The following is a 27,411-nucleotide window of genomic DNA, read 5'->3' on the forward strand; positions in this document are numbered from 1 at the left end:
TTCACATAACCTAGCTGTACTCAGGAGAGTATCTCTGTTTCTCAATGTCTACATTTTATACATAGAATGAGCCTTCATTTCCACACTTATCATACCTTTATGTATTTAAATTTGATTTTGAGAAAGCCTCTAAACTAGTCTCTCTTCTCTTACAATGTCCACAAAACTCAGTAGTTTGATCAACATTTCAGATAAAAAGACCACACAATTGACATGAAGGACATTTTGGTTACTACCGAAGCCCGAGGTTTAAGTAACTATTCCAAAACTGTAATGTCCATTTAGAAATTCTGAACAAGGACTAGCTTGGTGCTAACGTAAAACAGAGTTTGCTTCGAAAAATAAATGCAATAGTTCCACCCAAATGTGTCTGGGACACTGTTAAGACAGGTCATAATTAACAATGTTGAGAATAACCATCGAGCCCTAAATCAAGCGATAGTTTCATACATATATCCACCAGTATCTGAGCAAAGTTTATAACTATTGTTGGGGGAAACATTAGCATATTCTTCTGCTGATAAAGACATAAAGTAACTCTGACAAAACCCTCCCTCCTTCGCATTTCTCTAACTTTCACAATAAATGCAGCACTGAAACTAAATTCTCAGTCAACTTAGAAATACGCCGAGCAGTATTCCAATAAACAACAAATTGATTTTAAAAAGCCACCAGATTAAAATTTCCCCCATCCTTCCCTTGCTTCGCCTTGTCTTTCACTTTCCATGCACACACAATCACACTTACCTGCACAAGTCTGAAACATCAGTCTATGTATTTTTTTTGAAATGTACTCTGTACCGATGCATTTTTCTGTGTTTCTTTCTAACCCTCGGGAATGTTAAGAATTTAGGAAGAGAGCCACAGCTTAAGGGAGCAATTATTTGCCAGTAAATACTCAATTTGCTTGTCCTGTGATTTTTCTTCTAACTTGCATATTCAATAATCCGTCCCTGACTGCGTCACGAGCACAAAAAGTCTTTTCTCCAAAGGAGAACACTTTCGCCAATCAACCTTCAGCCATGCCAGGGCACAGCTCGTCAGGGTGATTTGTTAGCTTTAATTAATAATTCCTCACGCTGGCCATTTTAACAAATAACGCAGTGAAGCTAGGACGCTAGATGGCTGTGATTCAGGCCGATAAAACTATAGTGGAAAAGGGGTGGGGAGGGATGTGGAGGGAATTCAGACGCCGTTTATAAACACCTCTAATCATACTCTTTCAGTTTACAATATAGAGGACATCTCAGCTGAATTACCGCGTTATGTCCACCAATTTGTATTCAGATGGGAGCCATATGTTCCTCCACTTTATCTGCTAAGGCCTCCTCGGTGCCAACACAGTCATCGGGCAGACAACATTTACAAAAGAGAGCTCCAGCCTCCAGATTGCAAAACTTTACTGCAGGGTGAAGTTGAGAAATCAGATGTATAGGGCACTTTTCCGTGAGCCCGTATAACAAAGAGGTGAAGACTACAAGTGTCAGATTTACTCTTATCCTGCCGCCTGATGCTAGGCATTTCATTTAGTAGTTTTTTTCAAAAAATTTCATACTTCATCCTCAAAACAGTTAACAGTAATGGCTGATTTATTCATGCATTCCACAAACATTTATTGAATCCCAACTATATGCCAAGCACTGTATTAAATGCTGAGAATTTTTTTGAAAGTAAGACTTTTCCAGTTACCTGACACAATCCATGTATTTTCTTTTTTAACATACAGATAATGTGCTTGAACAAAGCCACAGGTAGCATGCAAACAAAAATAAAAATTCATACCACTGTCTGTGTGGTTCAACCAAGTAATCAGCACGTGACAGCACGCTTGAGTCCAAGTGCAGAAGTGACGCTCAGAGTAAAAGCAAAGAATATGAACAGGTAAAAAAAAAATTTTTTTCAAAGATCAGAAAATTTCCCTCAAAGTGACTAGAGTACTCAGAAGCTGATCAACTTGTTCATAAGCAGTGTTAGAAGGTTCACAAGCACTTGAGGAACATGCAGACATAGGACATTTTATTCACATCTCTGATCTTATATCATGTGTGTGTGACTGCAAGTTCATTAGTTTATTGGATACATATTTATTGAACACCTACTCTGTCTTAGGAACTGAATAATACTAGGGATCCAGAGATAAATAAAGCACAGCCCTTGTCTTCAAGCAGCTCAGAGTTTGGTCACTAGACTCTAATAGGGAAAATGTACATCTAAACAGACAACCATAATACACACAGACATGCATAATAGTACAAGGCAGGGCTCCTAAAAGTGACTCGTGGGCTCTTTCTAAAGGTAGAGTAGGAATATCATTGGTGGGAAGAATACTCTAGGGAGGGGCAAACCTTTGAACCCTTTCTAAAACTCTTACTAAAATTAGATTGCTAATCTAATCAGTTAGGAACTATGGTATTTAAAGCACGATAATTTCAGATCCATAATGGTAAACATTTTGAGATTTAAAGATAAATTTCCTAAGAAAAAAAGGCTCCCCCAAACTATAACATCTTGACATCATCAGAAAAGTATGCAGCATTCCCTGAACTGGTACAAATAGTGACAATAAAGGTCTTTCTTGCTTTCAATGTGTTTCAGTTGTCTCAGGCAAACAGGAAGCTTCATGCCACATGCTGCCTTTTTGCTTTTCCCAGTCCATGTATCTTCTTTTCCTATGTACATACTTGTAGAGTTTCTGTTTTCATTGTACTATAAGATATATCATATCTATTATCGGAAGGGGAAAATCTACATCCATTTAGTGGTCACATGTATAAATCCATCCAGAGAGTGCATGCTATACAGTAGTAAGAGTGAAAATGTTGAGGAAAAGAAATGATACCCCAGCCCCCTAAAAAGGCTCTTTCAGAGTCAGTAAATGCTCCTGCAAATTGCATAGAGTTCTTAACGACATTGAACATTTTGTTTTATAGTAAATTCAACAGTGTGAAGCAGCAGCTAAAATACTGCATTGACCATAGATCAGTAACACCTAGCCAGTTTGAAGAACTGATGCAGTTTATTAATCCATTCAATACATATTTACTGAGCTCCTGCTATGTACCAAGTACTTGTCAGTAATTGTTTTTTATCTCTGTAACACTCATATATAATAGCAGTTACCATTCAATAATTGCTTCCTACATGCCAGGAACTGATCTAAGAACTTTACATATATTATCTCATTTAATCCTCATAATGATATTATGAGTTAGGCACTGTTACCATCTCCATTTAAATTATGAAACTCACAACTGGTGAATCTGGATATGTACTACGTGGATTCACTCTAAATAATGAGACCAGCGCCACTAATACCCACCCAAAATCAGTTCCATTACTCTATAGTTACATAGTCACACATAATGCTTTTGTTATTACTTTTAATCTAGCAAAATTAAGGTGATTTTGAGGTTAATTTGAGAATTAAGCTGAATTCCTATATCTAATGAGAGGCATGTCTCACAAAATAAGACGGGAAAATAGTGTTTATCATATCAACAGGCTAGTATACTGTACTGGGAGACAAATTGGCAACTAGCTTGAGTTGGGCATGTTTTAGGTGATAAACCTAGCCCCACAGAAGCACATGTTATGGCAGTCGCCTTTTCCCGTATTAAAACTGCACAGACACTTAGAAGGTAATGCCGAACCTTCTACGTTTAGGGATGAGATAGTGGTTTAAAAAGAGGAGAGGAGGACTTTGAGTCTGAAAGGCTTAGGTTTAAATCCTAGTTTGGCCACTTATTAGCTGTATGTCCTCTGTCAAATTAATTAGGCTCTCTGAGGCTCAATTTTCTTATCTCTAAATGGTTTGTTTTGAAAATTAAAGGAGATAATGTACATAAGATGCATAGTATAGAAACTAGTTCAGAATAGGTGCACAATATATGGCATTTGAAGTACTCAGAATTAAAACTTATCACATACAACCGAGATTTACTATTTCTAGACCAAACGACACATATACTATCTAAGCCTGTCTTAGACAACAAATGTAAATAAGTTTTAGCTAAAGCAAATTGGACTTGGTAGTCTGGTTGAATTTCCTTTGAGAATGTTAATAATATAGCTGAAATGGTTGTGTTTAAGAAAAAAGAGCTGAAAGACAAAATAGAGATAGATGACACAGGAACTTACCAGTTAATAATAGAAAAAAATTTTACTTTTCCAAGTGATTAATATTACATTTTATTTAATGGAGATGGAAAAGCTTATTTGGGACTCACTGGGGGAGCCATTACTCAGTACACTCATACACTATCTTCAGATAACCTGATGCTGCTAACTTTAACTACCAGCTAACTATCAGCATTCTCCAGCTCCAGCACCCTGATACCCTCTCCTCATACTTTCTTCTCTCTTGACCTTGATTAAGTCCAGCCATTTCCAGTTCTTGACCGAAAGTGTGGAGCAAATATTAGTGGAACACACATTTAATGATGGTTCTGGGTAAGATGGGGTATTTCTTCGTGGAGGAATCATTGGAAGGGCTTCACGAAAGCCATTCTCATTTACTTGAATGTGTATGTAAAGTTTCTCCTTTGGGATAAGGGACTGCCTGGACCTCCATTATTGGTCCTTATTCTATCGTCTCTGGCTGAGATCAGTAGATGGGAAATCAGCAGATCAGTTAATGAGCATAGGGACTGCCTGAGCCACACTAACCTGAGTGGAATCTCCTGGGCTGTCAGAGCTTTCTAGAATTTGCTTATTTCTCAACTTGAAATCCTAATTGGTAGAAAGTAAAAATATGAAAGACTACTTCATGTACTCTTTCCCTGGGATACCTGCATTGGTAACAACGACTTAGTAAAATTTTGGCCTGGTTGGGTCTCTGCTTCCTTATTAACTACCTGAGTCTCCGGCCTTATATAGGGAAATTTAATCATCTGGTTGAAAATGATGACAAGCAGAAGTTATTGCAGAAACATTTCAAAGTAGATGCTATTTTTTATAACCTCCCAAATGAATTCCATATACTTTACAGTTTCCAAACTTATGCATTTTTACATACATATATAAATATCTAATACCTACATGTTTTACTAAGTGATTACCAGATAGTGAAGGAGGGGAAAGGTAATTTATTTCCAGTTTCAAATCTAGATTTCTGTCTAAACAAGAATTTTAGCACTCTAATATTCTGAAATTGTTAAGTGGCGATCAATATATTTGATTGTACTAGGTTGAGGTTAAAAACCTTAAATTTTCTCAAAAGTTCCTTATCCCTTGAGGCATTGCTTTCTCAGGGAAAGTCTCCAACCTTCATACAAGTGAAAATTGAAATTCCCGAAGGAGAAAAATGTTTCTTGCCAGAAAACTAGTCGTGGCTAGTTCACAGAGTGAAGGAGACCAAGATCTTACCAGCTTTCCTGTGACCCTGCTGTGTGATTTGCTACAAGGCATTTAATATCCCCCTTTGTCTCATTTCTGTTTTCTTATCTATGATACCTAAATGATACTAGCAAGGTAATGTGGAGCAAATATTTTGATCAACTCACAGAGCATATGTTAAAGTCCTAAATCCCAGAGTATCTGAATGATACCATCAGTATCAAATTGGTAGAATGACACTAACACTCTGTACAGTCTTAAATAACAAATTTAGCCCCTCGGTGTCTCTGCCATTTCAGCTATAAAATGAGTATAGTCATGTGTACATTTTTCATCAAATACTGTATTAGAATAGAGAGACTACTGCATAATCTATTAGAACTTTTCAAAAAAAAATTCATATAATGTAAAAACATTGACCAATATAATTATGCCACTACAGGTGATTTTCAAATATAGTAGAGGAATTGATTTTAAAATATCGAGGCATAGGATGAGGTAAATGTTTCCAAGCACACTCAGATACTTATGAAGGAAGACTATTAAAAGACAGCAAGCCCTACTGCCTTTTATTCCTGTAGCTGGCTGCACTTTATGGTGGATCCAGGACCCACATAATGAGAAAACAGAAATGGAGAAAGTGATTTTTAGCAGATTGTTGAATGATATAGAAAATAAAATGCATTCACTAATGGGTTGGCAGAAATGCTATGCACGTGCTTCTAAAATCAGAACTGTTTAAGCAGCTTTTCATACTTGGCAGAGTCATGTTCCTGAAGTGTCCCCTCACAACTGCCGCCCACTACTCATTTTTTTGGTCCTATAGTGCCAGGTGGGAGTAATGACCAAAGGGAGGGGCAAAACAAACAGAGGCACTCATAGTGGCAGGAGCCACTCCAAGGATCAAAGGGCCGATGTGGCTATGCCTGCCAAAACTGGAACCACAGTAGGTGGCTCCACAGCATGTTGCCCTGAGAATCACAGGAGCCACTCCCGGAAGGCCAGCACCTGGGGGTGAGGACCCCGCATCCTGCTCAGGAGGACTACCTGCCAGAACCAAATGTGCGCATTTCCTTACCCACTCACTGCATTTGATTTCAACACAACTCTGCGCTAGTATTATGGTTACCGAATGATCTCAGTGTGACAGGCTACACAAATCACACAAAAGCATAATTCCTTTCTAAGAAGATTTCACATTTTACAGGATTCTAAGGAGAACTCTGATTTTCCTACATTAATGGTAAAATCTTGGGCAACTAGTAGACAAAATAATTCAGTTTCTAATATTTTTATCAGATATATTTCTTTAGTTTTCATGTCTGCCATGAGAAAATAATACATTAATACCTCAATTATCCAGCATTCTCATATTCACTTAGAGGCCTATCTTGATTTAACATAGTCAAGAACCCATAAAAGAAAAAATAGAGTCCCTGAGAAACTAAAAACGATGCTATAAAGTACACACTTTACTATTCAGCGAGACTTTAACTTGGAACCAACATATTCTTCCTTAATACATAGTTATCGGGACCCTCCGTTCACGTTAGATGGGAACATGGGACACTTTCAGAGGAAAGCACAATGATAACTGTAAGAAATAACCACTCTGTATCTCAGAATGAAGAGGGGACAGAGAGGGGAGGGGGGGGATGAGGTAACCAAGGCTGAGAATTACGTACGGCTTGCAAGTGTGTTTATAATTGAGTCCCACAGAAATCAACGTGGTGGAGCTCTACACAAAAATAGTGTTCATAATCGTTATGGGTTGAATTATGTCCCTTCAAAATTCATATGTTAAAGTCCCAACCCCCAATACCTCAGAATGTGATCTTATTTGGAAACAGGTCATTGCAGATATAATTAGTTAAGATGAGGTCACAGGGAGGGTGGGGCCCCAATTTAATTAATTTTTAAGGACTGGTGTCCTTAAAAAAAGGGAGAATTTCATCACAGACATGCACACAGGGAGAACACCATGTGAAGATGAAGGCAGAGATCAGAGAGAGACTTCTACAAGCCAAAGAACACCAGAGATTGTCAGCAAACCATCAGAAGTGAGGCAAGAGGCAGGGAACAGATTCTCTCTCACAGTCTTCAGAAGAAATCAACCCTGTTGCCACTTTGATTTTTGTCTTCTGGCCACCAGAACTCTGACATAATACATTTCTGTTTTTTCAGGTCCCCCCACCCGTTTGTGGTACTTTGTTACAGGAGCGCTAGGAAACTAACAAAAGAACGACGATCAGGGAATCATTATGTAAAGATTAGATCCTGTTCAGAACACTTTAAGAAGGTTGAAAAATATAAGACTCACTGCAGAAAAAGGATCATTGATATGCTTTAAATAAATAAATCATTCACTGTTTTGAGTGGTAGCTAGATGACTAATATACATGCAACATACAGTTTTTAATTTTTCCTAATTCAATGAGATGTTGCCTAAAAAGACAAAGTGATATTCACCCTACAGAAGACATCAAAGAAAGAGTCCTCGACCTCTAAGAAGCATTTTGAATAGCAAGACAGATAAATATGAATTCATTTTTTGCTTAAATTCATAAACTAATGAGTGTGGAATGGTTACCCAGAGAAGACATTGGTAGAGAAGAGGCTGCCGACTCAGAAGAGAACTTTAAGACATGGGCTTTGAGTCTAGATCAAAATTAAGAGGCATTTGTCCTGACAAGAAGATACAGACAATTTTCAGGATGAGGATTGGGGGAAAGCGAGAACACTGTGAGGCAAAGCAAGAGTGACGGGGGGCGGCGGGGGGTGGGGGGGGTGGACAAAACAGTAGGGGGAATATGAAAGGAGCTAGCTAGTATTGAGAGCAAAACAATCTGAAATGAGCACAGAAATGATAAAGTCCTGCAGACAGTAAGAAAGATAAGAGAGGGTAGCATTCCTGTATTCTGAACAAGAAGAGAGTAAAAACATCTAGTGCCAGAATTAAGCTCTCTTTAAAACTAGTGCATTGAATGCTTTTGTGTGAAAAAGAAAGACCTGTACCTTGATTTTTCTCTAAAAGGATTCAATGGTGGAATGGAAACTTTTTTTTCTTTAAGCATAAGCTAAGCAGTTATGGCAGGTAGGTCAAGGAAGAAACACTTCATGGAACAGGAAGCTGTAACTTTATACAATGTGTTCTCTGGAGAAGTTGCAAAAAAAAAAAAAAAAAAAAAAGAGGGACAGAATAACTCCCTAAAGTTTGTTTGCTGTGTTAAGTAGCTTTAAAGTCCTACCTGTCCTAATTGTTCTTAACATTTTATTCAGCCAATTATCAACTTAATCTGAGGAAAGAAAAATCAACTTGACTTTTTGACAGCCAAGTCAATCCAACTGGAAAATTCAAATCCTACAAGAATAGGGCACAGGGAGAACTCTGCTTAGCAACATTTTCAACTGCCAACAGAAATCCATAATAACAGAATCATCTTTTTCTTCCACTCCCAAACTCATTCTCTCTAAAAAAAAAAAAATTAATGATGATATGAAGATATTCTAGGATGAGATAAAAAAGTGAAGAGAGCTATTTGCTTTTTACGGTCATAGGAAGTCATTGCTCAAGATGGCCAACTGTAGCCTTTTTCTACTCTGCTTGGAAGGTGGAGCTGCTTCTGTCCACGTCTCTAAAACAACTCAATTATACCACTAAATGGAAGAATTACACATTAATTTCATCTATTTTCTATGTGAAGCAATTCACAAATCAATTTAATTATTTGTTTTATTTATTCTTTGGGGGAAATTTTAGCTTAGATGATGACGTTCAAGTAGGGAACCAAAATGTTGAAAAGGAAGGTGAGGGATATTTTTTATGTCAGTATTACATTTTCTTTCTACTGATTTCTAAATGACTTCTGCTATAGAAATGACTTCTGCAGAGCAGTGCTACTTCTGGTGGATAGGAAAGGGTGCTCTCAAAACTGAGATGGTAGTAAAATTAATGAATTCATATCAATGGGAAGGGAAATGAGAAGGGAAGGAGGAAAGGGATAATGTTACAGCATTAAAAATATGTATATATTTTTTGCCCTTACTCAAAATAATGCTTGCTGAAACTTTCTCCTCTGAAGAAAAAATAATTGAAAAGAAAAAGAGGAAGCAGGGAAGGATGAAAGGAAGGAAGGAAGGAAGGAAAAGGAAGGGAAAGCAAGGAAATGATCAAGCAACTGAGCAAGAAAGCAAGAAGGTAAGAAAGAAGGAAAGAAAGAGAGAGAAAGCCATTATAGATGTACTCTCTCTTCCCCTTCCCCACTGGCTGGCCCTCTAATCTTCCTTCCCTACTTCCTACTGAAACACAAATGTTTGGGACACAACTGGGATAGTTGAAAGGGAGTGGGGAGGAAAATTTCTCCCTTCAATTGATGCTCACTTAGGTACCAATATCAGTAATTCAGCAGGTCCAAGTGTTTTTAAGCTCATGTACCCTTTTGAGAATAAATGAAAGTTGTGAACCTCTCCCAGGGAGAAAGAGCAAGCACATTTACAAATACACACACAGTATACATATGCCTATACATACATACAAAGTGTATTTGCATACATTTTCCAAGGGCTCACATCAACTCCAAAAACTAATCCATGCACTCTCTAACCACCCATTAGCTCCCTGTGAAGACCACTGGCTCCGGAATCGGGACCAAGCCAGAATAAACAGATGAGGACAGGGACTTGAAGAAATGGAAACGGATTATAAAACCAACCAACCAACACAAACGTGAAAAAGGTGTCCTTTGTTTCCAAGTCAATGCTTAAGCTTTTGACTCTTTTCACTGTTTTTGAAACTTAGAACATGGAAAACTCTGACTTGACTAATGGACTGTTTAACAAAAATAAAGGAAAGCACACAGAAAGATATACATATATATAGAGAGAGAGACTCTGCATGTTTTTAATCATTAATTTTACATTACTCCCTGTTCATTGCCTTGATAGTGCATTGACATCTAACACTGTTTTGATTTTGAAAATAGCTCTAACATAGACAATCTCATTAAGACCAAAACTACTTAACATTGTGAATAAGAACTCATCAGACACATAAGAAACAACATGGAGACTTGGCAACAGATATGAAAAAAGCAAACAAAGAATCATAAACTAATTTCAACATTTTAACTAGACTGCGAATATTTGAGGACACATACCATGCCTTAGTTGTAATAAACAAAAGTTGTTTATATCTGTTAAAAACATAGTAATGTTTTTCATGGTATTTCATAGTCTTTAAATGCCTCAAGGTATCTTTAGCTCATCTGATTGACATATCAACTCTGGAAAGGAAATTGGAGAGAGATTATCTTTATTTTACAAGTGAGGAAACTGAGGTCATAAGTGATTAAATGATACGCTTTATATCACATATCTAACATGTGGCAAAGCAAAGACTAGAACTCAGGAATTTTGATACCTATCTAGTAATTTTTCACTATCCTATACTGTCCTCAAAAAATGTTCATTGCATATAACCTATTTAGGCACTTACAGTGTGTGACTTTGGAAATCAGGATAATGCTATATCCCCTCAAATGAGTTCATATCCATGACCAATTTGTTTCCTACACCAGGATTTTGTGGATGGCATACAGTGAAATAGAAAGTATATTAGCTATTGTAGAGATGCACGTAGATATATTTCCATGCATACTGAGTATGTTATGGATATTCTCTATATAGGTACTTGTATATGTGTGTGTCCATGCACATGTGTGTGGGAACAAACGTGTGTTCATTCATCCCATTAGAAAACAATACTGTCAAGGTAAGCTTGTACTTTATTAATAATGTTGCCTTTAGTAGTGGCATGTGTTGATAAATAATTTATAAATTAAATCAACATAAATACATGAACAGCATAGTAGAACATATTTTGAGAAAAAATATAAATGCATATATATGTACCTTCAATTATCCTTCCTGTTAGTTGGTAAGTGATTACTCAAACCAGATTTATTAAATTAGAAGCAAAAACTGACTTTAAAAATATGTGACTATATTTTCAACCTTCTGTTGTAATTAAAGGGAGTCCAAAATTTACTTATTGTTAGTTTTACAATTTGATTGTTCTTATATTTTCTGTTTTCACTTGGGAAATGAGTCTGTTAGCTGGAAAATTCTCCTTTCTATTTTTTTTAATCTAAGATATATAGTCTTATTTTAAAACAAATAAGATGGTAGATTGCTGGGATGAGCTAATTTCCTGTTTAAGGAAAGGGTTTAACAGAAATTACAATCCAGTGGATTTGCCTGTAGTAGCCAAAGCAACCCCACTTCCCAGACATGAGAACCCACCTTGAGCAAAACTGTGATGTGAAGATAAATTTTGTTCCCAGTTTGTCACCCTTATCTCCCTTTGACCTTGTTTCCTTTTGACCTTCTCAGCTCTTCATTCAACCTTATCAAAAGATTCATTTCTGCTCCCTTTTGCCTGAGGTGCTATTAACTTCCTCTTTAATTTCAGCTATAAACTGAGATCCTTATTCAACTTGGATTCCTACTATTGCACCCTTAGCCCACCTTGCCAACCCTGAACCAAAAATCTGCCATTTACTTGACCAACTTCACTATTCCTGTGTCAAGCCTTCACTTACCAGACCACACTCTCTCAAGTACTAGCGGGAGACTCGAGATTTCTCTATTTCCTGGCAAGTTATAACTGCATTGACCTCAGCCCTCCATGTAAGTCGTCTCTACTAATATTTTAGTAATCCCACTTCTAGTTCACTCAGTCTTGGCTTATTTCCCTTTTCCAGTTGGGCCACCACTATAGTTCTAGCATGTTTTGTGGAGAATAAAAGGATGTTGATAAAGAAAATCTGCATCATGAGCCAGAAAACCTCCAGCCCAGCTCAGGCTCTAATGGTCAACTTGGCTTTTCCTGTGCCCTTATTCTATTTATCAACGAGAAAAAGACACTCTTTACCAAAGTCCATGAGATATATAAGGACAAGTGTTTAAGTTTTTAATAGATTATGTAAGTATTCGTACCGAGTCTTTCCTTCTACTTCTACAGCAAAAAAAGAATATTCAGACTACTCTAGAAATATATAACGGAGGTGACTCATTCTTCTAGAATTCATCTGTGGTAGGCAAAATAATCGGACCCCCAAAATATCCACTCTTTAACACCCAGAACCTCCAGTACAGGGCAAAATTATGTTACATGGAAAAGGGACTTTGCACATGTAATTAAGGTTATGGACCTTAAAACAGGTAGGATATCCTGGACTATCCAGGTGGGCCCAACTAATTACCTTAAAAGCAGAGAACATTTTCTGGCTGGAATTTGGAAAAGAGATGTGGTATAAAGGGAAGTCAGAGAAATTCCAAAGGTGATGATGATTTGAGGCACTCTTGCTGGCAGCAAGATAGAGGGGCCCATGTGCAAAAAACTAAGGATGGCCTCCAGCTGACAGCCAGCAAAGAAATGGAGATCTTAGTCTCACGACCCCAAGGAACTGAATGAGCTTGGAAGTAGATTCTTTCCATAGCATCCAGGTAAGAAGCTAGCGGTCTGACACCTTCATTTCGATCTTGTGAAACTGGGAGCAGACATTATCGAGCCAACTCAAACTTCTGATCTGCAGAACTATGAAATAAATTTGTGGTGTTATAGCTGCTAAGTTTATGATTATTTGTTACAGTAGCACTAGCAAAGTAATATACTATTCCGGTTCAATGGCCAATAGATACAATGGTTTAAAATTATGTGGTAAAGAGTTGGAACATGAACACTATTATGAGCACAAAGTTCTTGGTACTACAAACACATTTTTTTTTCATTTTCCTTTTTTCAGCCATATCTCCAGAGAAAGTGAAATAACACAGGACTGAAGGACAAAGATCATGAGGAGTATATATCTACTTAAATGCAGTGTCCTCACCAAGATGCTTCACAAATATGCCTCTTCCTCACAGGCAGGAATACTGTACTAATAGTGCTATATTACTCATACCAACTAAATCCACTGTCTTGAAAAGGGAAAACAAAAATCTGAGAATAGTTCACAGCATTGTAAAGACATGATCATAATGGCCATTTAAGAAATAATGAAGACACAGAAAATTCAAGCAAATGTATCCAAAATTCACAGATCATACATATCCTGGGATGTGCTTTTCCCACTACACAAGTTATCTTATAACCATACGCTTAAAGGAAATTATTTTCAAAACTACGTTTGTGTATTTTTATATGGCATCACCAGAACTATTTTTCAAATATACCTTCCAAGATTAATTTTATTTCTTAGTCACAATTTTAAACAGCCAGATTCTGGCCTCAACAGAATGAAACAATTTTGGAAGAAAGGCAGCACTTACCGATGATTTTTCAGCATAGAAGGTTTAGAGAACCCAACCTTTGATTTGCTCAAGTTCAGAGCCTAAAGCTTTTTGAGGTATCACAACAACATGCTGGAAACGGATACTTTTCTGAATCAACTAGAAATAATTCTCATAGTAAAGGGTAAATTCTCAGCAGGTTGTACGTATTCTACTTTATATCACAGTATGAAATAATACAAAAGAAAATAGGAGGAAAAACAAATATAGTGATTAAAAATTCGTATAGAAACAGGATAAGTGCAGTTAATTTTTTTCTGTAAAGACAGAAAATACACTGAGGTAAAAACGGCTAACACCACAGGCTGCAGCTTTCTCTTTGTACTCCATGAGGCCACAACAGGAAGTGATGTTCTCCTGGCCTGGTCAAGGGCCTTGCAGAGGAGGCCACTTGAGGAAAAACACTTATCTTCCTCTCTTTGGAACACCACACTCTGCTTCCTACAGCTCTCTGAAAATTTATTAAAAACTTTGGTCATTTTATAATGCGATATCATAATTTTGAGGGGCTTTGAGGCTCACGAACAGCAAAGTAATCCCCATTTTACATCTGTCCCAATTTAGTATTTCTAAAGGGGGTGGATAATAATAATCCCGCCAACTCTCTTTTTTAGGGCTATTCAGATACTAAATAAACTGAGAACATTTTAAAATGCAATCTCACAAAAATCTGCTTTGCTTAACCTTCTCTCCTTCTTTAAAAACTAAGAAAGGCATGATGTTCTTTTTTTTGTTAATTTATTCATTTTAGACAATTCCTTAAATTTTCATTTTAATAAATTTTTGTGTGGGTGCATTAATTACTTTCAAAGACGCTTTACAACTGTTACCTATTAAAAGCCTTTGTTAGTGAATAAAAAAAAAGAAAAAAACTTCCAGCCTGCCCCCTCCCTTCTCCATTCTGAGCAGGTCCTTGCTATCAACTGCTGGAGTGTGTTCGCTTTGCACCTAGAGCTATAATTATTTTGCTTTAATTTTACAAAACCTTTTGTTCCATTCCCACGAGCCCACCTGATCCTTATATTACACTCGCTCTATTAAAACACTCATGCAGAACAAAGCATGGCTGTACTGATTCATAAGTAACTTTTTTTTCCTCAGTAAAATGCCACTGGCGAGGGTTCGGGACATAGTCCTGGATTTCACCCTCCTCTGCCAATTTTCATGTGTTAGAGTAAAAAGTATATTGTTTCAGAGTGTTGTATTCTTCCCCAACACCCTGTCTTTGCCCCACCGTTTTTCGTGTTTTTAAAAATATTTTGTTATACTTAATTTTACTCTGCAGCAATATGTGATACAACGTTGAGCATGGCGGGTATATTAAAGGATTGCAATCACGTTGAGATTTCTTTTATTCATATGGTTAAGATCTTTTTAAAATCACTTTTGTTGCCTTCTTTAATTTTCCTTCTCTCCCCTTACTCCACCCCTTTTCCTTGAGATCTTGCAAAACATGTGGGCTTTTGGCAGAAAAAAATTGCAGTGACTCATCAAGAGAATTGTTTGTTTGCTCTGAGGAGCACCCTGAGGACCCTCTGGGCTGCACACGGAGGCCTTTGATCCTAGGAAATTTATTTCTTCCAGATGTTTTCCCCACAGCCACCTTTCTGCAACATCCCTCTTCATTATGTAGCATAAGAATAAACACTCGAGACCTACGGCTACAACACACAGTTTTCCTGAATGGAGTGTGACAGAGAGCTGACATTTGATTGAGCTGTTGGGTTGTCCTTGCTTTAGGCACAACAATGGAAGGAGGTTAATACTGAGGAAGGCAGAACTGGGTCTCTTCAGGCAAACGTCCTTAGAATTAGGATGGAATTTCTGTGAACCAGGCCGAACAAAATATACAAATCTGCAGACATGGCTCATAGACCTTGCCTGATCGAATTCTATAAAGTCTTAATATTTGGATCTGTCATGTTACTTCTCCAATTGTTCCATCTATAGTGCTTATAGTGGACAGGAAGTGAAGCCTTTGGACACATTCGTGTTTTCTTGGTCTCACTGAGGGTGCTAGTAGAAATGAGAAGGGAGGAAAAGGCAGGCGATGGAGAATGGATGCACAGGTAAAGATGTGTGCTTCCACAACTAGAAGGACCTGCAACTAAGATATACAACTGTGTACGGGGAGGGGGGGAGGGGCGTTGAGAGATAAAGCAGAAAAAAAAAAAAGATTGGCAATAGTTGTTAGCCCAGGTGCCAATCTTTAAAAAAAAAAAAAAAAAGATGTGTGCTAGACTGAATAATGCCACCTCCCTCATGATGCCCACACCTCAATCCCTGGCACCTGTGAATGTCACCTTACATGTCAAAAAAGGACTTTGCTAACGTAATTAAGGATTTTTGCGATGGGGAGATTATCCTGGATTATTTAGATGCATCCTAAACACAATCACTTGTATCCTCAGACATAAAGAGAGATTTCACACAGAAACAGGAGGACAAGTCAATGTGACCATGGAAGCAGAGACTGAATTAACGCAACCACAAGCCAAGAAATGTTGGCAGTCACCGGAAGCTGGAAAAGGCAAGGAAAGGCATTCCCCCTAGAGCCTCCAGAAGCAACAGGTCCCTGCCAACACCTTCATTTCAGCCCAGTGATACTGACTTTGGACTTCTGGCCTCCAGAATTGTGAAAGAATAAATTTCTGATGTTTTAAGTCACCAATTTTGTAGTAATTTGTTCAAGCAGTTATAGGAAACTAATACAGATGACAACTATTTCAAGACCTAATTGTTTAGCACATTTCTGAAACCATCAAAGTCTCAGGTTAAAGGAGGAGTGGAAAATAGGGTGCCAAGACTTGAAGACAAAATTTTTTGTGCAGATGCTGGAGTTCTTAAGGGCACTTGTGATCTAGAGCAAGTTGAGAATCAAAAAAAAAAAAAAAAACCCCAAAAAACAGAGCAAAGAGAGTACACGGGGGCATTTAACAGATTCTACAGATTGTGAAGGTAAATGCTCCAATTTTCTAATTCGAGTTTGCATATTTTATGAAGTAGAAGAAATCTTTTTCCCTTTAAAATAAATGTTTATATATAAATGTATCATGCCATTCTTTTCCTAAAACAACTGTCAGTATAATGAACGTTAGTGACAACTGATTTGGCATGTATATACTATATTTGGCACATATATACTATGCTATAAAAGTGAAAATTCTGTGTCTGCACTTGAGGTAAGTTTCTTTTAGCTCTTTAAATGATGACTGATTTTTAAGATTAACCCAAAGATAATTTGGTATGTAAACCTAAGGATTCTTCAATAGATGTATTAAAACAATAACTTAAATCTGGAAAAGTCCAAAAGCAAAATGATTATTATGTAACCAAACCACCCAGTTTATCACATCTCTAGTTCAGCATTAAAATTCTATAGCAGCAGGGGCCGGCCCCGTGGCCCAGTGGTTAAGTTTGCGTACTCTCTTTCGGCGGCCCAGGAGTTTCACCAGTTCGAATCCTGGGTGCAGACATGGCACCGCTCCTTAGGCCACACTGAGGTGGCATCCCACATGCCACAACTAGAAGGACCTACAACTAAAAATACACAACTGTGTACCAGAGGGCTTTGGGGAGAAATAGGAAAAATAAAATCCTTAAAAAAAAAAATCTATAGCAGCTGCATCATTAAAAAGGACAAAGAAGATTCCTCAATGCCCATCACTCTTTTCAGCTATTGGGCTTTTCAACAACCACACTATTAATCTTCATCATCAGCATGAGGTCAGTAGACTTAGAGCACTGATACAGAAGAAGAAATAAAGTTCTGAAGAGCCTAAAGAGATTCTGGATCAATCAGCAAATGAGATGAACTGGGAAAATCAAGTAGAAATGCTGACTCTCTTCTCTAGCACATTTGAAAAGCAAATAAAGATTGAGTTTTCCTTTTGAAGATAACACTCCAATGAGAGAATATGTAAAAGATGGTCATTTACTTTTTTGCTACTTTCATATAATTACCACTGAGCATTTGTTTGACAGTAAGTTTAAAAACAGAAAGAACACAATACTCTATTTATTAACAAAATAAACATATGATAAACCGATGACTAATACAATTGCACTTGATGATTAATGCAACAATTGCACTACAGAAATATATCCCAAGGCATTCAAAGTAGCAGGAGGCTAAAGAAACTCGTGGTGATCCCCACGCACCTACATTTGGAGACGCATGAGCAATGAGAATCTCAGTGCATTGCTTTTTCCATTTCCTACCGCTACCAGCTGTATCCTGACCTGAGGCGGTTCAAGGTCTCAGGACTTCAGAGTTTCACTACATGGAGTGAAAGAGCAATCAATGTAAATTCCACTTTCATACTCCCATGTCTCATTTTTTTATTTGCTTTAACACTCGGTACACCTTATCTTTGGAAGGACAGAATGCATATCTTTGCTTTGCGTGGTGCAGGTTTTCATAGCACCGTATAATTATAGTTACTCTTTACTCATTTATTAACTCTTCCAATAACTCAGAAGGCAATTATGAACATTCCCATTTACCACCATCCCACATGTTTCTAAGAGTTCCTAGAGAGCAGGGAATATGTTTTTCTTTTAACTAGCTCCCCTTAGCTCTATGACACCTAGTAAGTTCTTAAGGAATAACTATTTGACACATAACTCAAGGCACAGAATAGATGGCCAGGATCAGTGGGGACTGACCCATTTGGCTTTAGAAATTTTGTAATAAAACATTGAGTGCTGAAGAGATAAAACATAAAGAATTTGTTAAAATCCTAATACAAAAGTACCTTAACTCCTTTAGCATAGATTATGGTCTTGAAAGCTACTTATCTGTACTGCTCCATAACAAATATACCGTGCCATAACAAACACAGGAGGATGAGTGTAGTACAATATAGTTTGCTGGGATGGGGAAATGGTTGAGATGAATGGGGCTTTAAAAATCAAGAACTGAGGACATTTGGGAAGAAATAAGATGTACTTGGGTACCTTTTAAATGAACAAGGACTTGTCTCTAGCATTTTAGTCATCATGTTTCTGGGACTTGAATTAATCAAAGTCCCAGGTTATCAATTACTTAGCAGAAATTTTCCGATAAACACCCTTTGATTATAGCCTTAAATCTTCAAAGTGGGTGAATTTATACAGCCCCTTCTGTATGAGCAAATTACATACACAAAAAATGTAAAGTTAATATTTTTTTCTTTGAAGCAGTTTAATGAATTAAAATAACTTCCTAATAAATAAAACTAGACTTTAAATTCTGGATAAAAATGTTCTATATCAATGACTGTCATGATGTGTGTTGATTACAGATTATTGTGTATATTTTTTCTTAAGAAAATGGGATCTCCATCAAATATATAGATAGCCCATAGAGTGTTCCCATAGGGACCTCTAAGATCATCTAATCCAATCCCTTATTTTACAGACGAAGAAACAATATGTGAGTGTTTTAATAAAGCCTGCTTTAAGCTTTGCATTGAAACAAAATGGCTTTTACATGACGAGAGAAGCAAAAAAAGTCTTAACAGGAGAAGGTTGGTGAAGGAGAGAGGAAAAGAAAAGAGAAGGGCTTTTTCAGTGGACTAGAGCATTAAGCAGAGATACATTGTCTAGTATTCATCCAGGTCTTTGCTGGAGACTGGTTTAAATATTACAAAGATGGTTGCATCTATTTTTTAAAGAATTGCTAGATTGTTAACATATAAACAGTTTAGACAGATTTCTCTCTCAGGAATCACATGACTCATCATAAATAAACAAACTTGCTCTGTATTTCTAACAGGTAACTGTCCCTTCATTTACACTGTGTATCACCTCTCACTTCACTAGCACTCGCAAATCGAAGGGAAATACAACGATCGTTGTTAAAATCTATTTCAAAATAAAGATTATCTCATAAAAACAGCAAAAATGTGACTGCTTTTCAGAGTCATATAAAGATAAATTTTAGTTTAGAGACTTGCTACTAAAGAGTATGTAAACTTGTTAAAAGTGTAGGCTCTCGAATCAGACTTCCTGGCGACTGAATCTCAGCTTTGCCACTTACATGACCTTGGGCAAATTTATTCCCTTCTGTGCCTCAATTTCCTCACCAGTAAAACTGGGATAACAATAGTGACTATTTCAAAGAATTGTAGTGAGGATGGGATGATACAACTTTACATATAAATCTCTTAGAACAGGGACTGGCACATAGTAATTACTCAATAAATGTTAGCTGTTACTACTAATATGTACAAGCCAGTTAAACATTTTCAAGGGGGGTAGGGTAATCTTATTAAAGACATTTGTTTAAGTATTCTGTCTTTCAATTCATTGCCTAATTTAATTCAGGCCAATATTCCATCTCAGGATGAAAAATGAAATAGTATGAGGAAAAACCTCAGTTTGATTTGCTTAGATGTGTTTGAGACAGAAGTTACAGTCCTTTTAAAAGGAATAAACTAAAAGGCTGTACTTCTTCTGGCTTAAAGCAACTGAGAGGTGACTCTTAAAAGGCAAAGGAGAAAAGGAGGGAGCAGGAGAGGCTTAGCAGGATGCATATGTCTTCTGACATTGTGGGGCAACATGAGAGAACACTCACAGAGGAAAGTAGAGGTGCTGACTTGAGCAAGCGAATGGTTCACTTATATGATCCCATAGCACTTTATGAATGTCTCAAAGCAGTTAACCTTCTACTGTGTAATTACCTGTTTATATATATATTTCTTCTCCTATTATACAGTGATCTACTTGAGGACAAAAATTGTTCCATTCATTTTCGTGCAATAGTTGCCCAGTAAAATATTCATTGAATGAATGACTTAACTAGTTAATTAATAACATAATGCTACTGCAATAGGAGAGGCTAGCTAGCAGTTCCCTAAGGGAGAGTCAAGACTCTCACAGGTGCTCCTACACAATAGAGGGAAGTGCAGAGGGAGAAATGACTGGCCATTATGGTACTGGCCTGGATCTCTGATCTCTGTGCTGGCCATAAATGCTTGCTGTAAGCATAAAATACTTTTGAATTTTAAACAGGTGTAAGTTCTGTGAGTTTTTTTGTTTTTTACTGTGACTTTCTTTTTTCAAAAAATTCACAAATATTTGAGAATCTACTATGTAGCACTTTATAAGGCAGAGGAACTAAATGCAATGTGGGGTATAAATATAATCAGGCTGATAAACCATGGCAAAAGTCGGAAAGTAACTTCAATAAAAGAAGCCTAGGTAACGTGTTGTGGGATATCAGAGAATAAGTAATTGCTTATAGCTGCAGGAATCAAGGTAATTTTAGTAGAGGGGGTAATATTTGAGCTGAATCTGGATGCAAATTATCTAAATCTGTGAAAATAGAGCATTATACCTTAATTTGGAAATTGATTGATGTGCAGACATAACTGGAAATATCCGTGAATGGGTGACGTAAACATTAAAGGCATTCCTAACTCAAAGTATTGATATACCTGAAAAGCTTGCTATTAGTTGATGTCCCTGTAACAGCAATCAGTCCAGTAAATAAAATAATAATAATGTCCCTTAGAAAACTCACCCATTCATGAATATTCATTCATTCTTTCAATCTAATGCGAGGACCTACTGCACATCAGATTCTGAACTGTGCTGAGTGTATTGGATATCATGGTGATTAACACAGAATAGGCTGGGGCTGGCCTGGTGGCGTAGTGACTAAGTTTGTGTGCTCTGCTTTGATGGCCCAGGGTTCACAAGTTCAGATCCTGTGTGTGGACCTACACACGGCTCATCAAGTCACGCTGTGGCAGCATCCCACACAGAAGAACTAGAAGGACTTGCAACTAGGATATACAACTGTGTACTGGGGTTTTGGCGGGGGGGGCGGGGGGGGCGGTAGGGGGGAGAGGAAGATTGGCAACAGATGTTAGCTCAGGGCCAATCTTTCTCACCGAAAAGCATACTTTAATAAATAAAAGAATCCTGGATTAGAATAAAAAAATAAACATATGCTGCTTTTGAGAGACACACCTTCAATACATTAAAAAAAAAAAACAACCAAAAGAATGACTCTCTGTCCACAAAGTAGATTCAGAAAATTAAATTAATAATTACAATGTGTTACATTCTATGTTAGGTAAAGTACTAGACATTGTGGAAATACAAACTTTTAAGCTATTTATACTTTAACTCATTCCAGATATATGGCAGAACTATATTTGAACAATATAAAGTCCTGGTGGTTTTCATTGACCTTGAATTTCTTCTGATTTGGTCTTATTTGTCTACAGAGTAGATTGCTACATGTGGATCTTACATACACTGTTTGCTACTCAAAATCTTGCCTTTTGAACTACCCATCTAATTATGGATGCATTGAGCACAAATAAATTTAATTTCTTTAAGACTACATATGGCAACATTTTCCCTACTTCAGTATTTCTTTTTCTGTTAAGGTACATCTTTTATTATAAATAATAGCAACCTCAGGAAGATGACGGTGATGATGTATGAAATAGAGAAAATATGCTCTCTTTTGTGAGATTATATCTTCAGGACTGAGGAAAGTAAAATCTTGTTTGGACCAGTAAACTGAACAAACAACATAGGAGTCACAGAGCAAGCAATTATAGGCAATGCCAATTCTTATCATTTTAAAAAGCAAAGGCTTGAGTTGGTCTTTTTGCTATGATTCTTTTTCAAATCCAAGCAAAAACCTATATCCTATAACAAATATTTCCCTAAAAGTTGTCACCTGCACCGTGAGTCTGCTTTAGAAACCAAAATTCTAGATTTATTAAAGTAAAAAACATGCTGGCCTCCTTCATTTCAACTCTTCGGGAGGAATAAAACTGTCTTCTTTTTTTCCTTTGCATGAAAAAGTATAGTTAAGTAGAGCTGCCACAGCTTGCTAGAGGACTAGTGGGGTAAAACACTAAATGATCCAATACTCAGGGCATTCATCTCACTGGATTTCATCTAGTTCAGCAACATGGCTTTGGATCTAAGCAGAAGATGAAAAGCATTAATAAACTGGGCAAACAATGGGTTATATGAGTAGCATAAAAAAGACGAACAGAAATATAACACTTTACTATTGCACAGAATACAATTAAATATGATTATTTAAAAAACAAAACAGCAGCTGACTCTCTGCCCCATCATTGAAAGAAATGTGATCAGTTCAAGTAGTCTTAAATATGGTGACAATGACCTCAGGACATACAGGATGAGAGAACAAAAGAGTCTCACGCTCATCTGTTGGACTCAGGGCAGGTGTGCTGTGTGGCAGCATTCGAGTGCTCGGTGTTTAAGTTTTCCCATTGATACTATAAATTATGTATGAATGTTTGTAGAAGTACATAATTTTTTGGATTAACTCATGGAGCTACGGGAAAGAAAATGAACAAATCATGTTGCAAAAATGAGAATGTGAATAAATGTCAATTCTTCCCCAGATCTGAGATAAGACATCCTCACTTCTATGATAAGAAAATGAAAGATAGGATCAGTGTGGATTAATCCCTTTTCTTTAGGATATCCTACTAATTAAACACATTGACACTAATTTTAACAATAACTAACAATTATTGAGCACTAACCATGTGCAAGGCATTGCTGCGATCATTTCACATAGATTATCTCATTTAATGTTTACAAAACTATATTACAGATAAGGAAACATGCAAAGAGAAGTTAAGTAACTTGCTCACCGTCAACACGCTAGTAAAAAGGTGGAGTTGGGATTCAAACCAGACGCTCCAGAGACCATAAAATATTAGAAAATTCTGACCCAAAGAAATGAAAGGGATCTAATCAATACCTTGGAAACATCATTCAGCTTTTCTGGAATTTAGGTCCTTCATCTAGAACAGGGGTGAGCAAACTTTTCCTATAAAGAGCCAGACCATAAATATTTTAAGTTTTGTGGGTCAAGAGGCAAAATCAGGAAAGCTATATTATCTAGGTACTTATATAACAAGAGAGAAAACAAATGACATTATAGTTTTTAAAAATAAAATTATTTAATTTAAAAATTTAAATTATTATTAAATTTAAAAAAAATAATTAATACATTTTAATTTTAAATAAAATTTTTAAAAATAAATTACATTGCTATTTTATTAACAAAATTTAAAAAATAATAATAATTAAGTACGTATATATTTTTGGAATGCATGTCTACTAATGAAAATAAGAATAGAATTCTTTTTTAGTGGGTAACATTTTGCTTAATTGAGGTTCAAAGACAGTGTCCATATCATGAAGTCAATTGCAAATTCTCATCTGTAAAAACCATTCTTACCTCACAGGCCAGACAAAAACAAACAGCAAGCTGGACTTGGCTCATGGGCTACAATTTACCAGCCCTGATCCAGAAAACAAAGTCACTGCACCAGATGATTTCTGAGAACTCTTCCAACTTCAAGGTTTTATAGTACTATCTTACTTTACAAGCACAATTATTTTGATTTTTCAACTCCGTCAGTACTTTTAGATAAAATGCTAAATCTGTAAACCCTATACTTCATACATCCTACTAATTAAATGAATGGATGGATGTAACTATAGCATCAAATATTTATATCTGCCTTGCAGATTATTGTTTTCTTAATTTTCTTAGGACAATTTAGATTTGATTGCATTTCCACAGACCCCTTTGAATGTGATCACAGAGGGACATGCTTTCTCTTGAAGAGGCATTTAAGTAGTATGTTAGGGGCAGGAAGAAAATCAGCATAGCCTTACCGTGAAATGAGTAAATACAACATACAGACAGCTTCCCTACTGAAGGAAAGCTTTACATGATTTAATTCTTTGTTTCCATACTAATATTTGCTACCTTAAATTAAGACTCTAAATTCACAGTTCACACAAAGTGATGTTGGATTTGCAAACTGTCTCTTCTATATTGTTTTATTGTTATTATATTGTTGTTGTTATTATTATAATTATTGAAACTCCTATGGTTAGTCATGGAAATTTCTCAAGAAGCTTTTAGATGCACTGACGTTTTTCATGGGAGATAGTAAAAACAGATGACTTCCAGCATACATAGAATCTTTTCAACACACACAAAAAGAAGTAGAGTTTTCTTGCTCTTACTTAGAGCAAAAGTATCAAGAATTTACTGCCATACATTCATTTACACTCAGCTGTCTATTTAAAAAAAAATAGAATTAAAAAGTCAACCTACGATATTTGAGGTCAAATGTCACATGATTTATCAATTATTAAAGGTATAATTGAACACTACTGTAATAAAGTAATAGAAAAATTAACTAACAATTCTGGGTGACTTTACAGAAACTTACAGATGGATGGTATCCAGTCTCTGATGGAATGAAAGATCTATAAAGTAGTGCTATTATGCAAATTCCTTGATGGTCTTAAGTAAGGTTGCCCCTAGCAAAATTGTAAAGTCTTCAAAAAGCCTTACATTTTCCAAATTCTATTTTATATTTTTCCTAAATATTACATTTTATTTACCCAGGTAAGAGCAAATCAAGAAATCAGTTAATGGTATTTTGTATATAGTTCTTAATGTTCTTCCAAGCCAACATTTTAAATTTTAACAGGGGCTTTTTTATAACTTAAAAAAAAATTTGAATTGAAAATTGCCCCTCCCCTTACAAACATACACTAAGTAAAATTTTTAAAAACATTGCAGACAATCCCACCACTTAAAAATAAATTTTAATCGGAAGAGAAAGAACCTCCTTTTGTCCTTGCTGACTTCCTCAGTCACCCCCTGAAATAGCCAGTGGGTGTATTCTCTTCCTATTCTTTGAGACAGAGGTACTTCACTCTGTATCAATGTAAGATGAGAGAATTACCTATATTAACCTACAACTTACTATTTAAACAAAATATATTATGCAAATCTTTTCAGAGCAGTATATATGGATCTATTTTATGTTTTGTAATAGCTAGATATAGTCTAAAGTAAAAATGTATTAAACCATTTATCTTTTGGTGGAAATCTAGTATATTTTGAAATTTTTGCTATTGTGAATAAAGCTGCAATAAAAACTATTGTAATACATGTGAAAGTATCTCTTACGGAAAGATTACTAGAAGTGGATTGCTGGATCTTCAGATATATTCCTTTAAAAAACTGTTTTTTGAAGGTGAATTCTTTAAACATTTAAAACACCAAGTAATTTTGTTAATAAAATAATTGTCATTATTTAGCGCCTAACATTCTAGGCAGTGTGGCATGCCCTTTAAGCGTGTTAATGTTTTTCAATACACAATGTTTATTATCTATGGAAATTCTAATGGTCCCATTCTGAAGGACCTTAATTGTCACATTTTGGAGTTGGATTGCATGGTTATAAGCAATGAAGACCGGTAATTGAAAGTTTCTGAGTAGGAGAAAGGGCCATCTTCATCATTCAGAACAAATCATTTATAGGAAGGGAAGGGAGGAAAGAAATCCACCCAGCTGGAGGGAACATATTAAACGGTCTCTAAATATCTAAATAATATCTAGAACATATTAAATGGTATCTATTGTCTGAGACCAGACAATGGAGAGCAATCCTCATAGAGGGCTAACATTAGAAAGGTTTAGCACAGAGCCAACTTCTTCTGGACCAAAAATGAAGCAAAGCGGCATCCTTAGCAGGAGAGAAGCATCTCTCTTCAAGTATTGTCTTTCAGACAGACAATGGCAACTGGCTCAGAGCAAGAGGAGATTAAGTGTGTGCTTTCCCATCCTGCCTATTGTTTCCAACAGCCTTCAGAAAGTCAGTATTATATTGGAGAAGGTGAGGATGGGGAGAGCACGGGGTCCGGGGTGGGGGCAGGGGGGTCTGTTAAAAAATAAACAGAGTTTTCAGGCTTAAAAACTACAAATGGGACTATATCAGACTGAAAAGCTTCTGCAAAGCAAAGGAAATCATGAACAAAGTGAAAAGACAACCCACCAACTGGGAAACAATATTTGCAAATAATTTATGCAACAAGGGGTTGATCTCCAAAATATGTAAAGATCTCATACAACTCAACAATAAAAAAAAAAAGATCAAAAAATGGGCAGAGGATATGAACAGACATTTTTCCAAAGAAGATATACAGTTGGCCAACAGACACATGAAATAATGTTCAACATCACTAATTATTAGGGAAATGCAAATCAAAACTACAATGAGATATCACCTTATACCAGTCAGAATGGATATAATTACTAAGGAAAAAAACAACAAATGTTAGAAAGGATGTGGAGAAAAGAGAACCCTCATACACTACTTGTGGGAATGCAAACTGGTGCAGCCATTATGTAAAACAGTATGGAGATTTCTCAAAAAATTAAAAATAGAAATACCACGTGATCCAGCTATCCCACTACTGGGTATTTATCCAAAGAACTTGAAGTTAACAACGCAAAGAGATTTATGCACCCCTATGTTCATTGAAGCATTATTCACAATAGCCAAGATGTGGAAGCAACCTAAGTGCCCTTCTATGGATGATTGGAAAAAGAAGATGTGGTGTATGTGTATATATATATATATATATATATATATATATATATATATACACAATGGAATACTACTCAGCCATAAAAAAGACAAAATCATCCCATTTGCAACAACATGAATGGACTTTGAGGGTATGATGTTAAGTGAAATAAGCCAGATAGAGAAAGACAAATACTGCATGATTTCACTCATATGTGGAAGATAAAAAATACATAGAAAAAGAGAACAGATTAGTGGTTACCAGAGGGGAAAGGGGTTAGGGGATGGTGGAAAGGGATAAAGGGGTACATATGTATGGTGATGGACAAAA

General features: G+C 36.4%; 1 protein-coding gene across 39 annotated transcripts in view; it reads right to left on the reverse strand.

The window, feature by feature from the left end:
* The window catches only part of ZBTB20 (zinc finger and BTB domain containing 20), a 770,050-nt gene that overhangs the window by 414,931 nt on the left and 327,708 nt on the right, over window positions 1-27,411 (reverse strand). The window contains exon 8 of one of the 39 annotated variants that reach the window (XM_070508891.1): window positions 23,438-23,506. The exons of the other annotated variants lie outside the window; for them this stretch is intronic. The gene's annotated coding sequence lies outside the window, so the exon portion shown is untranslated. The remainder of the gene's footprint in view (window positions 1-23,437; window positions 23,507-27,411) is intronic. 39 annotated transcript variants of the gene reach the window in all.

The sequence above is a fragment of the Equus asinus genome, chromosome 5 (genome assembly GCF_041296235.1).
Source record: "Equus asinus isolate D_3611 breed Donkey chromosome 5, EquAss-T2T_v2, whole genome shotgun sequence".
Taxonomy (NCBI): Eukaryota; Metazoa; Chordata; class Mammalia; order Perissodactyla; family Equidae; genus Equus; species Equus asinus.